The sequence below is a fragment of the Eurosta solidaginis genome, chromosome 2, assembly GCF_040869045.1.
Source record: "Eurosta solidaginis isolate ZX-2024a chromosome 2, ASM4086904v1, whole genome shotgun sequence".
NCBI classification, from domain to species: domain Eukaryota; kingdom Metazoa; phylum Arthropoda; class Insecta; order Diptera; family Tephritidae; genus Eurosta; species Eurosta solidaginis.
In genome coordinates this window covers 25,592,214-25,610,430 of record NC_090320.1, presented here as the reverse complement: position 1 = coordinate 25,610,430, position 18,217 = coordinate 25,592,214, and the positions used below count along the sequence as shown (strand labels likewise).

Below are 18,217 nucleotides of genomic sequence, written 5' to 3'. Positions count from 1 at the left end.
TTTTTTAAAGTGGGCATGGTCCTTCTCCGATTTTGCTAATTTTTATTAGGCGTACATATAGTAATAGGAGTAACGTCCCTGCCAAATTTCATCATGATATCTTCAACGACTGACAAATTACAGCTTGCAAAAGTTTTAAATTACCTTCTTTTAAAAGTGGGCGGTGCCACGCCCATTGTCCAAAATTTTACTAATTTTCTATTCTGCGTCATAAATTCAACTCATTTACCAAGTTTCGTCGCTTTATCTGTATTTGGTAATGATTTATCGCACTTTTCCGGTTTTTCGAAATTTTGGATATCGAAAAAGTGGGCGTGGTTATAGTCCGATATCGTTCATTTTAAATAGCGATCTGAGATGAGTGCTCAGGAACCTACATACCAAATTTCATCAAGATACCTCAAAATTTACTCAAGTTATCGTGTTAACGGACGGACGGACGGACGGACATGGCTCAATCAAATTTTTTTTTCGATCCTGATTATTTTGATATATGGAAGTCTATATCTATCTCGATTCCTTTATATATGTACAACCAACCGTTATCCAATCAAACTTAATATACTCTGTGAGCTCTGCTCAACTGAGTATAAAAAATAGGCGCGAGTACTAGGCCTAGGTTAGGTTAAAGTGGCCGCCTTCGCTGTCCGAGCGGAGACTCACGTACGCCTATGTGGCCCGTTGTGCTACCACGCGAGGGGCCCCTATTTCCTGTTACCCTACTTTCGAAGAAGAAGAAAGTTTAGATCCCAGTGAGGCTAAATCAGCGCGTTTGCCTATTGAAACGCAAGATGTCGTTCGGGTTTGTAGAATCAAGCTCCGGAAGGCACCCACAGGAGTGTCTGTGGAGGCATTGGTGCCTGGTTTTTGACAGTGCGGGACAGTGACGCATATAGTGCTCTTCGCTTTCCATCTCCTCCTCGTCCCTACAGCTGCGGCAGAAGTCATTTGTCTGCAGGCCCATATAGTCACCGTGAGGACCCATGAGACAGTGACCTGTGAGAAGGCCCACTTGTGGGCTTATAGATATACGGTTTAACAATATCACCGATTGCGGTCTCTTTTCATCCAGCTTAGGCCATATTTGCTTGGATATACTACATGTAGGTTCCTTGGCCCATCTGGCGTTTGCTTGATCCGCGAAAAGAGATCGTAGGCAGTGTTTGTAAGTGTTTAAAGGAGGACTGGCCCAACCAGCGGAGGTTATTGTTTGCAGGTTGATGCCTTCCCTAGCTAGCTCATCCGCGGCGCAGTTTCCTGAGATGTCACAGTGGCCAGGAACCCATATTATGCTTAGGTTGCAATTTTCAGCTAGTTTGTTGAGGATTTCTCTGCACTTCAATGCCACTAGTAACAAGGTGTTACTGCATTGCAGGGATTTTATGGCAGCTTAGCTGTTAGAGAAAATTGAAATAGAATCGGTCACCTGCAGGTTAGCAAGATAGAGGGCTGCTTCCCAAAACGCTAAAAGTTCAGCCTGAATATTCCGCTGCCGACTCTGTTGTTTAGTTTAGAGCCATCTGTAATAACGGAGATTTCGTGAGATCCCGGCTCCACGCCGTTTGCCCACTCGTTCCTCTCTGGGATTCTTGTGGAAAATTTGTTGTCCCAGCAAGGGGAGGATGTTGTATGGTCCAATTTCAAGAAGGTTTCGGGGACCTACTTCAGGATCTGGTTGTGACCAAATTTGCAGTCCCTCCATGGTTCGATAGCGTTGAGCCTTGCCGCGTTGCAGGAGGCACAGTATCTACCATATAGATCAGTTGGGAGAAGGAATAATATGGTTTCAAGAGCTTTGGTGGGAGTCTGAGTCTGTTGCTTGCCTGTAACTGTCAATGCTATGTCGTCGGCATATGCAATGACTTGGCATCCGGTGGGCTGATTCTCTTGTTTAGAAGGAGCTCGACGAATTCCACAAGAGGCTCTTCCACCACTAGTGAACGCTGGGAGAACGTTGTTCAAGGCTCCTTCTATGTCGAGAAAGATACCCAGCGTAAATTCTTTAAAGGCAAGACCATTCTCTATCTTAGTAGTGATAGCATGTAGAGTTGTCTCTACGGATTTGCCCTTAGAGTAGGCGTGTTGGTTGTTGGAGATTAGTACCTTATTTGCCGATCGTCTAATATATGCGTCCAGCAATCGTTCTAGAACTTTTAGAAGGAAGGAGGTCAGACTTATTGGTCTGAAATCCCTTGGACTGTTGCCCGATATCCTGCCTCCTTTGGGTATGAAGACTACCTTTGCCTTGGTCCATTCCGTGGGGATATAGACCAGGTTGATGCAAGCCTTGTATATTTTAGCTAGCAGCGGGCTTATAAGATCGCTTGCAGCTTGTAATTAAGCGGGAAATATTCCATCCATTCCCGGAGATTTGAAGGGTTTAAAGGACTTGATTGCCCAGATAAAGCGTTTTTTAGGAGAGTAGAGGATAGGAATTTTTTATAAAGGTTCCAGTCCGTACGTCTCCTATTCCTGTAAGCGACCCTAGGCGGTGTACGCAAGAGCAGAGTAAAAATGGGCGCGAGTACTAAGTACTGGTGATGTTGTATGTGTAAACATATATGTATGTGTTAGTCTAGAAAGCCAAGGTATTTAAATTAACTAGAGCTAGAGGGGTTGAAGTTCAACCACAACATAGGTAACTTTACCAGAAACAAATAATTTGGGGCTTTTCGAAAAGACCTTCTTCGACTTCTTATCGGTAACGTGCTAAAGCGTCAAGTTATTGTTGTGTCATCGACTTTAAATTGAAGTTGTGTGGGTTTCTGTTTCACAACAGGCCACTGGGTCATCGATAACAAATCGTTAATACGACGATAACAAACTGTTAACAATATGATAATCGATAGGTTTTTCGTAGGAACTCGATAAATTTTCGATAAATTCTCGATAACAAAACAACTACTTTGTGATAACATATCGAAGTAAATCGAGACTTTTTACAAAAAATGGATATAAAATCGGTAGCCCCCTGACAAGAAATCGATAAATTTTCGATATCAAAGAAACAATTGTTTTAAAAGAAATAAATAGATTTTGATAATGTAATATGTAATAATATTTCGATAACAAAACGATAACCATGTGATAAAATATCGAACATTTTTAGATAGTAAATCGATAACTTTTCGATAACATTTTTTATAATAAAAAATGTAAATTTTTCATTAAAAAAATTACTGAAATCCATAACTTTTCGGCAACAAATCGCGAAACTTTTGCTAACGCTAGCAAAATTTTTTTACACTTCTAATCTCGTCGATAACACACCTATAACATATGGGTAACACGCCCATAACCCGTCGATATAAATGCGGTCGGATTCCTCTAAATTTTTCTTCGTTATCCTTAAGCCCTTCCCTTCTTCTTCTCTCCCTCTTCCTCTACCGCTGTTTTCCCCTGTGCAAGTCCCTCTCTTCGTCACTGAGCATGTGCCTCGCCCATTCCTGTAGATGTTTCTATCCCTCTATCTATCCGTCTCTTTATCTTCGTACCGCTCCCTTTACCGTGTCATCGTCTTTTCTTCTCCTACTAAATCTCCCTATCAAACTACGAACACGTTTTTCTCAAAAAGTCCCAACATCGCATACTTGCAGAAAATTTGTTTCCCCAAATATCAACCTAGCCAAAAAACTTATTATTTACCAAATTTGAAGCAAACCGAATCATGAACAAGAGTTTTTGGACTAGGTCGATCCCTTGGGAATTTTCAAGAAGAAGAAAAAACGACCCAAATATTAAAAGCGCCTGCTGCGGTACGTAATGAGTGCAAAATATGCGATCGCACATTGCTCTCAATGAACAGGTGCAAATGCTGAAAGAAGAGAACACAATTCGTTAAATACTGAAACAGAAGATCAAAATCTGTAAGCACGTATAATTATTATTCTCGAGATGCATCCTCATTATGTCAGACACCCTGGATGTATCGAACTTACTTACACAATTACTTCTAAAATAGGGGAAACGGTAAAAATTTTAAAATCAAAATTCCGGAATCAAAATTCTGGGTCGACAAAATTCTGGAAGTCAAAATTCCGGAATCATGGCATGGCGTAGCCGGTGTTGGATTGGCTAAGGGTTATTTTTTTAAAGTGCGGCCGAAGGCCGCCTACGCAGAAGGATATCACCGTGGCGGTAGCCACGGTTATACCACACACCCGGACTTGGCATGGCGTAGCCCAGGGTTATTTTTTATAAGCGCGGCCGAAGGCCGCCTATGCAGAAAGGTCTTCTATGCAGAATTACTGTGCATGGCGCAGCCGGTGTTGGTTCGGCTTTTTCCAGAATATTGACTTCCATAATATTGATTTCCGGTGTTTCGACTTCCGGAATTATGAATGTAGAATTTCCAAAAAATCAGAATTTTGACCCCAACCCCTAAAATAGTGTTTGAATGCTTTGAAGACCTAAACAATCCAAGTACAAGTTTTTGTTATGATAGGTTCCCGGGCATTACGAACATGAAGGTAATGAACAGGCAAACTCCCTAGTCAAGCGGTGTGACTCAAAAGGCACAAACTATCCAAAGTAATTAGGAAACAAAGAAGGTCACACAACACTAAATTGTATGCCCAGGGCAAATACAAGCCAAATTTTTATACTCCCAGCAACGTGAGTATCAGCCATACTCATTACTCTTAGCAGAGAGGTTCTACGAACTCTTACTGGGTACTATACGGGCCATTGCAGTCTACGAGACGACCTCACTAAGTTAAATCTGTCTGATACACGAATCTGTTGATTTTGTGAGCTGAACAATAAGAGGCCGGTTCACATTCTCTGCGAATGCGTCGCTTTGTCAAGGCAGAGACTCTGCCATCTCTTCCATCTAGGTGGCGTGACTCTTACTCCCTTTGTTACATGGAGTAAATAGCACTGAGAGACATTTAAATACATTAAAACCCTCCACATACTGTAATGGGCTGAGCGGCCAAGCACAATAGATCTAAATCGTGGGTCTTCAAAAGTTTAAAGTGATTGCCCCCTCACTATGCAATAAGAGCACAATTGTGCTATGTAGTGCACACCATTGATCTAAATTAAAGTCGTAGTACATTAAGGCCTAAAAATAATAATACATGCCATAAGCTGACTCTGAAAAAGTAAGAATTTTATGTGGATGCAATAAGAGGAAATTGAAATTTTAGTGTGCCATGGTCAATCCATAGGAAGAGGTCCCTCAAACCTTTTAACTTTTCAAAATGTTTACTCACTTTCATTGTAAATTCGTTCTGGCCTCACTCTTAATTTTCTCTCATTTTTATTTGCGTGAATAGGACGCATGGCGGAACCATACAAGGTGAAAGCAGGGCGGCATATGTACATACAAGCATAGATCAAAACTCCGTGTACTTTGTTTTTGTATTTCGATGGACTAATGTCAAAATCATACTGCGCCAGAAGTTGAAGTGTCGAATCATATTAAAAAAGTACCAATCAGCTGATTTCCGACCGTCACCATGCTACGACCCTGCTTAACTCGTATAAGAGTCACAATTTGACGCAAGGCTTTGAGCTCGTTAGTTTGCCATGGCGCCGTATTAGTATGTTACAGCTCAGCGCGCCGGTTAAACGTTATATGCTCAGGGTTTTAGTTTTATAAGAAGAAGAAACCTTATGTAAAACGGCATTTAAAAAAGAAAAAAAAATTCTTTGCAAGCAAAGATATTAAATTTAGTTTTTATGTGTGTTTTAGTTAAAAAAAAAATAAAAAACAAATGAAAAAAATTATCTAATTAAATTAAGCAAATTTAATTTATTGCAATTGTTAACTTAAACAAATTTAAGTTTTTATTGCTAAAAAAAGGTAATAATATCAATAAATAATAATAAAAGTGATTAAAATTTTGTAAAACAAATTTAAGAAAAAAATATTTTAAAATCGACCAAACGCTCTAATAATAAAAAATAATAATTTTCTTTTGGCAAAATTTAAACAAGGTGAAAAAAGTAACAAATCTATTGAAAAATAGAGAAGTTTAAGGTGAGTTAAGTTTTATTACAACAAAAGATATTTAATTTAAATTTACACGCGTCTTTTGTTCATATATGTATGTGTATAGAAAATTTTCTTGTTTTGGTTTACAGTTAGGTATGACAACCTTTCTAAGTTTGCTCAAGTAATGCCCAAATGATGAGAGAATCATCAATTTGTGTGCATTTTCGCTAACGGAATGAAACTTGTGATTGTGTTAATAAAAAAAATATATATGCATTTATTATACATTGCAAAATAGGAAGAAATAAATTCACAAACATAACTTAAGTTGTTTATTGTCCTACATATATATTAGACCGGTTCCGAAAATTCCGTCACGCGGAATGTTAGTCTAGATGCTACCTTAAACAAAATAACAAGAGCCTTCTTCGCCTGCACTCGACTCTATGGGGGCTATCTCCTAAAGTGGTATTCTCGGCATTTAACTGTGTTGTGAAGCCAATAATCACCTATGCTTCCTTAGTTTGGTGGCCGAGGACCACGCAAAATAACAGCTATAACAAAACTAAGCAGACTGCATCGACATGTTTGCATTGGCATAACGGGTGCGATGAGAACGGCACTGCTGATGCAATCAGTGCCTATTCTAATAGAGAAAGAGGCAATTCTTGCTGCACCAAAACTTCAAAATATATTCAATCATAAGAGCGGAAACATGACAGGGCTTATGAAGGAAATAAGAAAGTTCATAGGAAATCCCATATTGCAACTATGTGATGCAATAGCCCCTGGTGGGGGAAATATAGAAGTACGTGTCCTTTAAGGGCGCAAAACAGCACGTAATTTGCTGCTTACTGAGAAGACTATGTAGTGATCCCGGGATCACACATCAACCTTTTGGTTCTGACGGCTCTAAAACGGTTATTGGGTCAGGTTCTGCGATAATTGCTGAAAGCAGTGGATAATAATGTCACGTTTACAGCTGATATTCTCAAATAATATTCGAACTTGAAGTCCTTTCAAAAATTCAAATTCTGAAATGCCCACGCACCCTGTATATATTTATTATCTTAATAGATAAAAAGCACGTGTCACAAACTTTTTGGCAGCGATGGACTCCTAAACTACTGAACCGATTTTGAATTTGTTTTGCACCCCGTATGTAATTTGATCTAACTTGAGAGATAGGATAGATTATATCTCAGTTTATAGTCGCAATATTATTTTATTCCATTTTTTTTTATTTGTTTATACGTAATAATAAAAAAAATGTTACGTATACGCAGTGGCACTCATATGTTCAGGTGGTGCGGATATACTTCCGTGTAATTGCTTGGTGTTTAATTAAACAACCTGCCTATGAATAAAAAATATTATAGCGAATGATATCAAGTATAGCACATCACCAGGCCCGCCGAGAGGGTGGGGTGTTTCTGAGGGGGACCGCGATTTAGAGGTACTATGACATTTTTTTTTAATTCAGGAGAGTCTTTAGTGGTGTAGAGGGTAATTTTCATACCCCTGGGTGACTAAGGTCTCGAGATATAGGCCAAAACGTTGGCCAGGGAATGCCTAAACAGTGTTTATGAGGTATTCCATCCCATTTCGACCAATTTTGAACCCGACCCCTTTAGAATTGGCTGAAAGTTTTTCTTCTTTTTCTAGCTTACGAAAGACGTTTTTCAGAATTTTTTCAAATTTTTTCATCCAACTCAAAAAAAGTTATGAATTTTTAAAAAAAATACCGTTTTTGTTTTCAAAATACTATAACTTTTTCAAAAATTGACCGTTTGGGATCTTTTTTTTTTTAATTTGTTTTTAAATGTACTTTTCGGAAAAAATACAAAAAAATTTTTAAAGTTTTTTTTTGTAATTTTTCACTTTTTCGAGATTTTTCGAGTTTCGCCATTTTTTTTCTCATAAAAAACTTCAATCAATTCTGCAATCATCCCCACTTATCCCGGAGTGGGCAGATTTTTTTTTTAATTGAAAAAAAAATATTTAAAAATTTTTTTGTATTTTTTCCGAAAAGTACATTTAAAAACAAATTTAAAAAAAAAAGATCACAAACGGTCAATTTTTGAAAAAGTTATAGCATTTCGAAAACAAAAACGGTGTCCAACTCAAAATAAGTTATAAATTAAAAAAAAAAACGGTGTTTTTTTCAAAATGCTATAACTTTTTCAAAAATTGACCGTTTGTGATCTTTTTTTTTTTTTAATTTGTTTTTAAATGTTCTTTTCGGAAAAAATACAAAAAAAAATTAAAGTTTTTTTCAATTAAAAAAAAAAAAAAAAAAAAAATCGGCCCACTCCGGGATTAGTGGGGATGATTGCAGAATTGATTGAAGTTTTTTATGAGAAAAAAAAAAAAAATAAAAAATGGCGTAATTCGACAAAATTTCGAAAAACTGAAAAAAACTTTACAAATTTTTTTGTATTTTTTCCGAAAAGTACATTTAAAAACAAAGTTAAAAAAAAAAAAGATCCCAAACGGTCAATTTTTGAAAAAGTTTAAGCATTTTGAAAACAAAAACGGTGTTTTTTTTTTAAATTCATAACTTTTTTTGAGTTGGATGAAAAAATTCTGAAAAACGTCTTTCGTAAGCTAGAAAAAGAAGAAAAACTTTCAGCCAATTCTAAAGGGGTCGGGTTCAAAATTGGTCGAAATGGGATGGAATACCCCTTATATAATATGGATATCAAATGTAAGCTGTTGATGAGTGCTTTAGTACAGAGTAATATATTATCCAGAGACGGACTGGGACTGGGATTAGGACTAGGGTTGGGACTGGGACTGGGACTGGAATAAAATATATACCACCCTCTAGGACAGGCAATAAGGGATGCAGAAGAATGAGAAGAAATTGGGAGAAGAGAAACGAGAGAAGGAGATTGAGAAAGAGATAGAATGAGACAAAGATGGAGATAGATGAAGCGAAAAAGACGGAGGGAGGAGTGAATAAAAGAATTAGGAAAAAGTGAAGAGGGGGGGGGGGGGGGGGGGGGGGGGAGGGGGAGGGGCAGAGTCAGACGGACAAAGCTTATTAAAATGTCTGCAGATATGCCAAATTTAGGGCAGGACAACGTCTGCTGGGTCTTCTAGTGTATTTATATAATATATTGTGAGCCGCAATGTTAGTTTGACGTAAAAAACCTAAAAAAAAATCCAAAACCACAAGCCAAAAAAAGTAAAATATCAATAAAAGCAACAACAACAAAACTTATTTTATATAAGTAAATACTCAAAAATTAATTCCTTCTTACAACTTTATAAGCACACGTCTCAGCAACATTGATTGCAATAGACAACTTACTCCATAGTTATAGACTGACACAAATTTTTGCTATGTATACACAAAGGTTAATAGAGGGGAAATCCATACAAAGGTTAAGAAGAATTATAGAGAGCGAGTAAATAGGCAACATATTCAGGCTAATCTTTTGCGCGGAAGGATGATAGTCCAATGTATATTTGATGTGTGAGAGAGGGGATATGTGTGTGTATTAGAATATTTTTTCATATACAAATATTTACATATTTATGTGTATGTTTGCATCTTTTTGTATATAAAATAAGTATGCAAATTGATAATAAAAAAATTTGGCGATACGTTTAAAGCGTTAAATAAGAAGATTCTAAAGAATAGATGCACCAAGTGAATGGGTTATTCGGTGTCAAACAATCGTTCGCTATTTAAGACCTTGTAGTATTCGTTTGAAATTTAAAATAATAAAGAAAGGCAGAAAAATAAATAAAACAAAGAAACAAATCCAGAAGAATTGGAAAACTAAGTGAGGTCAAAGTCGAAGCGGAATGCCAGACCAAAATAGGAATACGATTCTGAGAACGATGATGAAGAAGAATTGGCATTCTACTGAAATTTAACCGGAACTATGAATTGAATCGAAAATGAAACTGCACTTTGAATCGACTTAGAAACCGGGAGCAAATCCACATTCATAACAAAACTAAAAACCTGAATACAGATACCGAAATCGATATGAAAAGTGCTGGGACATACAAACTGGTACCAAAGATAAAACTGTAACAGAATGCCGAAACCGCAACTTAAATATAAAAAAATTGAATATTTGTTGGCAAGACATTGGAAGTAGTAACGAAACGACCCCAAGGTGGATGGCCAAAAATTTGGGGAGTTGTTTTTTAGTTTAAGTTGCTTAGACAGCAAAATTTATGATGGGTAAGGCATTTCAAAACCTACTATAGCGATGTTTGGATGTAAAATAAAATACAATAAAATAAAGTAAAATGAAACAAATTTTATAAAATAAAAATATCTTTAAAATAAAATAAAAGTGAAATAATAATAAAATTAAAAATAAATGTAATAATTGAATAAATGAAATAAATAAAATAAAAAACAAACAATATAAAATAAAATAAAAAAAATGATATAATAGAAAAAAATTATACACAAAAAAAATAAATAAAAAAAAAAATAAAAAATATAATACAAAAATATAAAATAAAGAAATAAAATAAATAATATAAAATATAAAACAAAACAAAATGAAATGTATTGGAAAAAAATAAAATGAAATAAAATATAATAGAAAAATAAAATAAAATGGAATAAAATAAAAAATATAAAATGATATGAAATGAAATAGAAAAAAACAAAATAAATAACAAAAGGTATAAGGAACTAAAATAAACTAAAATAAAAATCAATGAAAAACAAAATAAAATAAAACAAGATTAAATCAAATTAAATAACATAAAACGAAATAAAATAAACGAAAATAAAACAAAATAACAAAAAAATTTATTAAATTAAATTAAATAACATAGAATAATAAAAAATAAAATACAATAAAAACAAAATAAAAAATATAAAATAAAATGAAATGTTATAGAAAAAATAAAATAGAAAAAATAATATAAATTAAAATAAAATAAAACAAAATGCAATGATAATAACATAAACTAAAATATGATAAAATAAAACAAAATAAAGTGAAATGAATTAAGAAAATTAAATTAAATAAAAACAAAACTAAAATAAAATAAAATCGTATCAAATAAAACAAAGTAAAGTAAAATTAAGTTAAATAAAAAAAAAATAAAATATAATAAACACAATAAAATAAAACACTATAGAATAAAATAATATATAATAGAGCAAAAGAAAGTAAAATAAAATACACAAAAATATAATAAATTAAAATCAAATAATATAAAACAAAATATAATATAAGTATAATAAAATAAGTAAGTATAATAAAATAAAATAAAATACAATAAAACAAAATAACATAAATTTAAAAAAATTCAATTAAATCAACGGAAATAAAAATAAAACAAAACAACTAGGAAAAAAATAAAATGACATAAAATGCAAAAAACAATTTAATTAAACAAATAAAACAAAATAAAATGAAGTATAATAAAATAAATTACAATAAAATAAAACAAACTAATATAATATAAAATAAATTATAATAAAATAAAATTAAATTAAAAAAATATAATAAACTAAGATTAAACACAGTTAATCAAAATAGAATAAAATAAGTACAATAAAAAAATAAAAATAAATGTAAGGCGCGATAACCTCCGAAGAGATTTTAGGCCGAGTTTCTCTTCCAATTTGCGTCGTTCTCCTTTTAATTTTTCCTACTAATTGGCGGGACGGGACCTAATTGTTTTATGCCGACTCCGAACGGCATCTGCAAGGCAGATGAGTTTTCACTGAGAGCTTTTCATGGCAGAAATACACTGGGAGTGTTTGCCAAATACTGCTTAGAGGCGACCCCGCTTAGAAAAATTGTATTCTAATTGAAAAACAATGTTTCTTAAATTTTGATGTTGCTTTGCCCGGGGCGAGGATCTTCGGTGTGGTAGGCGGAGCACGTTACCATTATAATTATTTAAAATTAAAAAATATAATAAAACAAATTGAAATAAAAAAAAATATTTAATTAAACAAAATAAAATAAAATGCAAAAAATATAAAATAAAATAAGCCTTAATAAAATATAATAAAATAAGGAAATATGAAACAAACAATTTAAACAAAAAATTAAGTAATATAAAATAGTTCTATGCAGAGAATTGAATAACAAAACAAATATAAAATAGCATAAAGAATAACTAATTTTTTTTATTTTATTTGGTTTTGTTACATTTTAATTTTTTAGCTATTTCCTTTACAAAACAAAACAAGCACGAATAAAATTTAACAAAAAAAAAAAAAACAATTTAATAAAACACGTATCGAAATGCGCAAAGAGATCAGCGGATTTCGTGATGTACAAAGATCGGAGGATAAATTGGTACGGAATGCACCCATACATATTAGTAAAGGATTAGATAACACTCAAATGATGTTTACAAATATCAAGTTCAATGTGTTTAAAAACAAAATAAACTGACTTAATAAAGAAATGCAAATGATACATGATAACTTAAAAAAAAAAACCACGCACACAATACAATAATAAAACTGTGTAGCCCAATAAATATACACTTAAATATTTTCATAAAAGATACATTTTTCCGCTTTAACAACTTGTCAGCACTATTGAGAGTTTTTGACTGTATTCCCTCTCACAATTTTTTTACAGAAAAAATTTGAGCAATCGTCCTTTTTAATTCTTGTTATTTCTTTCGTCACTCTCTTCAGTTGTTGTTTTTTTAGCCATTTTTCTATTCAACTTCAACAAGTTTTTATTGTTTGTTTTGCTATTTAAATATTTTTTCACTGCACATTTTCTTAACTCGCAATTTTTCGTAATTTCGAATTCAGCATAAGTTTGGCGCTCTTTGACCTCTTAAAATCACTTTCTTACTTAGTCCACAAGCCTAATTTCTTGAGCGATTTCACTTAAGCAACTAAATCAGATCCAACGTTTGTTTTAATTGAGTAGGCGTTCATATCACTCCTTCAACAGTTCTCCTATATACTTATAACTACATATATATGTACATAACTACTTACATATATACCCTCCTCATACAACATACATACATGTAGTTATGTTTGACTATTTGTTGACTTCTCGCACAGAGGAAGAGCGCAAATGATTTGCTCTTTTTTCCTTAAGCAGGCTTATTATTTGATACAACAAAAGTGCATATGTAAATGCACACAGAGAAAATTTTAATGTATGAGGTATTGCAGATTTGCAATAAGTGATCAGCTAAAGTACAGTGAAGCCTGAATTTGGTGTTCGATTAGTCACAAAAAAAAAAAATAGGCGCGAGTACTAAGTACTGGTGAAGTTGTATGTATAAACATATATGTATGTGTTAGTCTAGAAAGCCAAGGTATTTAAATTAACTAGAGCTAGAGGGGTTGAAGTTCAACCACAACAGAGGAAATTTTACCAGAAACAAATAATTTGGGGCTTTTCGAAAAGACCTTCTTCGACTTCTCATCGTTAACGTGCTAAAGCGTCAAGTTATTGTTGTGTCATCGACTTCATATTGAAGTTGTGTGGGTTTCTGTTCCACAACAGGCCGATGAGTCATCGATAACAAATCGTTAATACGACGATAACAAACTGTTAACAATATGATAATCGATAGGTTTTTCGTAGGAACTCGATAACTTTTCGACAAATTCTCGATAACAAAACAACTACTTTGTGATAACATATCGAAGTAAATCGAGACTTTTTACAAAAAATGGATATAAAATCGGTAGCCCCCTGACAAGAAATCGATAAATCTTCGATATCAAATAAACAATTGTTTTAAAAGAAATCGATAGATTTTCCATAATGTAATATGTAATAATATATCGATAACAAAACGATAACCATGTGATAAAATATCGACAATTTCTAGATAGTAAATCGATAACTTTTCGATAACATTTCAGTAATTTTTTTAATGAAAAATTTATATTTTTTATTATAAAAAATCGATAAAAAATCCATAACTTTTCGGCAACAAATCGCGAAACTTCTGCTAACGCTAGCAACATTTTTTTACACTTCTAATCTCGTCGATAACACACCTATAACACACGGGTAACACGCCCATAACCCGTCGATAATAAATGCGGTCGGATTCCTCTCAACTTTTCTTCGTTATCCTTAAGCCCGTCCCTTCTTCTTCTCTTCCTCTTCCTCTACCGCTGTTTTCCCCTGTGCAAGTCCCTCTCTTCGTCCCTGAGCATATGCCTCGCCCATTCCTGTAGATGTTTCTTTCCCTCTATCTCTCCGTCTCTTTATCCTCGTACCGCTCCCTTTACCGTTTTGTCTTCCTTTTCTTCTCCTACTAAATCTCTCTATCGAACTACGAACACGTTTTTCTCAAAAAGTCCCAACATCGCATACTTGCAGAAAATTTGTTTTCCCAAATATCAACCTAGCCAAAAAACTTATTATTTACCAAATTTGAAGCAAACCGCATCATGAACAAGAGTTTCTGGACTAGGTCGATCCCTTGGGAATTTCCAAGAAGAAAAAAAAAAGACCCAAATATTAAAAGCGCCTGCTGCAGCGGTACGTAATGGGTGCAAAATATGCGATCGCACATTGCTCTCAATGGTGGGTGCAAAAGCTGAATGAAGTGAACACAATTCGTTAAATACTGAAACAGAAGATCAAAAATCTGTGAGCACGTATAATTATTATTCTCGAGATGCATCCTCATTATGTCTGGCTGCATCGCACTTACTTACACAATTACTTCTAAAATAGTGTTTGAATGCTTTGAAGACCTAAACAATCCAAATACAAGTTTTTGTTATAATAGGTTCCCGGGCATTACGAACATGAAGGTAATGAACAGGCAAACTCCCTAGTCAAACGCTGTGACTCAAAAGGCACACACTATCCTAAGTAAGTAGGAAAAAAAGCAGGTCACACAACACTAGATTGTATGCCCAGGGCAAAGACAGGCCAAATTTTTTATACTCCCAGCAACGTGAGTATCAGCCATACTCATTACTCTTAGCAGAGAGGTTCTACGAACTCTTACTGTGTACTATACGGGCCATTGCAGTCTACGATACGACCTCACTAAGTTAAATCTGTCTGATATACGAATCTGTTGATTTTGTGAGCTGAAAAATAAGATGCCGGTTCACATTCTCTGCGAATCCGTCGCTTTTTCAAGGCAGAGACTCTACCATCTCTTCCATCTTTGTTATATGGAGTAAATAGAAATCATAGGTCTTCAAAAGTTTAAAGTGATTGCCCATTCGCTATGCAATAAGAGCACAATTGTGCTATGTAGTGCACACCATTGATCTAAATTAAAGTCGCAGTACATTAAGGCCTAAAAATAATAATACATGCCATAAGCTGACTCTGAAAAAGTAAGAATTTTATGCGGATGCAATAAGAGGAAATTGGAATTTAAGTGTGCCATGGTCAATCCATAATAAGAGAGGTCTTTCAAACCTTTTAACCTTTCAAAATGCTTAATCACTTTCATTGTAAATTCGTTCTGGCCTCACTCTTCATTTTCTCTCATTTTTATTTGCGTGAATAGGACGCATGGCGGGACCATACAAGGTGAAAGCAGGGCGGCATATGTACATCAAAGCATTGATCAAAATTCCATGTACTTTGTTTTTGTATTTCGATGGACTAATGTCAAAATCATACTGCGCCAGAAGTTGAAGTGTCGAATCATATTAAAAAAGTACCAATCAGCTGATTTCCGAGCGTCACCTTGCTACGACCCTGCTTAACTCGTATAAGAGTCACAATTTGACGCAAGGCGAATTCGCTTTGAGCTCGTTAGTTTGCCATTGCGCCGTATTAGTATGTTACAGCTCAGCGCGCCGGTTAAACGTTATATGTTCAGTATTTTAGTTTTATAAGAAGAAGAAGAAACCTTATGTAAAACGGCATTTAAAAAAGGAAAAAAAAATTATTCTTTGCAAGCAAAGACATTAAATTTAGTTTTTATGTGTGTTTTAATTTAAAAAAAAAATAATCTAATTAAATTAAGCAAATTTAATTTATTGCAATTGTTAACTTAAACAAATTTAAGTTTTTATTGCCAAAAAAAACGTAATAATATCAATAAATAATAATAAAAGTGATTAAAATTTTGTAAAACAAATTTAAGAAAAAAATATTTTAAAATCGACCAAACGCTCTAATAATAAAAAATAATAATTTTCTTTTAGCAAAATTTGAACAAGGTGAAAAAGTAACAAATCTATTGAAAAATAGAGAAGTTTAAGGTGAGTTAAATTTTATTACAACAAAAGATATTTAATTTAAATTTACACGCGTCTTTTGTTCATATATGTATGTGTATAGAAAATTTTCTTGTTTTGGTTTACAGTTAGGTATGACAACCTTTCTAAGTTTGCTCAACTAATCCCCAAATGATGGGAGAATCATCACTTTGAGTGCATTTTCGCTAACGGAATGAAACTTGTGGATTGTGATTTGGTGTTTAAGAAACAATTTGGCGGGATTTTTTTTTAATAAAAAAAATATATATGCATTTATTATACATTGTAAAATAGGAAGAAATAAATTCACAAACATAACTTAAGTTGTTTATTGTCGCACATATATATTATACCGGTTCCGAAAATTTTAATTTTTTACACCAAAATGTCTTTTATTTACTAACGCCTTATTTGAATTAAGCTTTGAAATATTTAGTTAGTTCTGCTTGAAAAATATATATATTCTTCTAGTCCCGAATTAAGGTGTCGATTGAAATAGTTTTTTAGTCGGAGCGTCTTATTATTAAAATTGCAAGATAGTTGCATGAACACCCAGAGAGTGTTCCTGTGAAGTTTTTTCGACTTTGATTTTTAAGGTTTTTTTCATGACCTACTAAAAAAATGTTCATATGTATACCCTTGTCCTACCAAAAAATGTCCCCTTTCAATAAACTGTTATCGACAACGCTTTTAGCGGACATTTTTGGGTCGGACAAGGTATACATGAAAATTTTTAAATCAAATGAAAATTTTTTTAGTAGGTCCTGAAAAAAACCTTAAAAATCAAAGTCGAAAAAAAGTCAAAAAAATTAAATTTCGCAGGCTCGAAACTTATTTTTTGGGTATGCGTAGCGGAACTTTTTTTCCTTAGCCAAAATCCTATCGAAAAATCAATGGCGCGATATCGGTTAATAAATCGACCCAGGCTACTATCCATATTCTTAAAACTACCCTAAACAATATAAAAAAAGTTGAGGAAGCCATCAAGAATACATGAACCCCAAGCCTGAGGACCCTGACGGCACTATCGCTAAGTAGTCCCGAAATGTTCAGTTCATGATCCCCGAATAGCCTCAAAATGATCGCAAATATAATTCCGATATTGTTCTGAAAAGGTACTAAATCGATGCAAGAAACAATCTCGAAATGGTGTCGAAGTTATTTCGCAATGTAGTGAACAATTGGCTCCGATATGTTGTCACGAATTAAACACCAAAACAATCCTAAAATCATTTTAAAATAGTCTCGAAACTAATCCCGAAATGCTTTTCGATGGGAAGTGATTTTAAAATAGTCCAAAAACTATGCGGTAAACAATTCCACAAGTATTATTCACATGATAGTGCATTGATCTGGGGATAGTTCCGAAATTATCCCAAAAAAAATTCAAATTGATTCCAAAATGCTGTGTTTACAAAAAAGGTAACTGATTCGAAAATAACCCCGAAACAGTTATAAAATTACTCAGAAATAGTACCGAAACGGACCCTATTAGAGGGGGGTTTAAGTATGCTTTGGAAGTGATTGAGTTAGCTGTCTACTGACTACTATAACTACTCTTGTCATTCCAGCAATATGGAGCTGATGTCCTACTTCTACAACAACAACATAAGCATATTTATTAGGGTGGGTCGATTTGCATGGACGAAGATTAACCGATATCGCGCCATCGATTTTTCGATAGGATTTGGGCTCAGGAAAAAAAATTTCCACTACGCATAGCGGACATTTTTGGGTCGAACAGGGTATACATGAAAATTTTATAATCAAATGAAAATTTTTTTAGTAGGTCATGAAAAAAACCTTAAAAATCAAAGTCGAAAAAAGTCAAAGAAATGAAATTTCGCAGACTCGGAAATTATTTTTTTGGGTATGCGTAGTGGAACTTTTTTTCCTGAACACAAATGCTATCGAAAAATCGATGGCGTGATATCGGTTAATAAATCGACCCAGTCTAATATTTACATATATTATACACATTTTAAAAACTATGTCGCAAGACGCCACTTAAAATGTTAGCACAACTTTACGTGAATACTTTTTTATTGATATATCATTTGAAAATTCTAAAATTCTGTAATCGTTAAAGATGTTGCGAACACCTC

At 33.8% G+C, this 18,217-nt stretch overlaps 1 protein-coding gene across 4 annotated transcripts in view; it reads left to right on the top strand.

Moving 5' to 3' along the window:
• Positions 1-5,548: 5,548 nt before the first annotated feature.
• Marf1 (meiosis regulator and mRNA stability factor 1-like protein) overlaps positions 5,549-18,217 on the top strand; it is a 34,025-nt gene continuing 21,356 nt past the window's right edge. Inside the window, exons 1-2 of one of the 4 annotated variants that reach the window (XM_067764665.1) lie at positions 5,549-5,809; positions 16,059-16,115. The gene's annotated coding sequence lies outside the window, so the exon portion shown is untranslated. Of the gene's footprint in view, positions 5,987-15,700; positions 16,116-18,217 lie in introns of those variants that run through there. The other 3 variants (XM_067764666.1, XM_067764667.1, XM_067764668.1) reach the window with 3 other exon arrangements.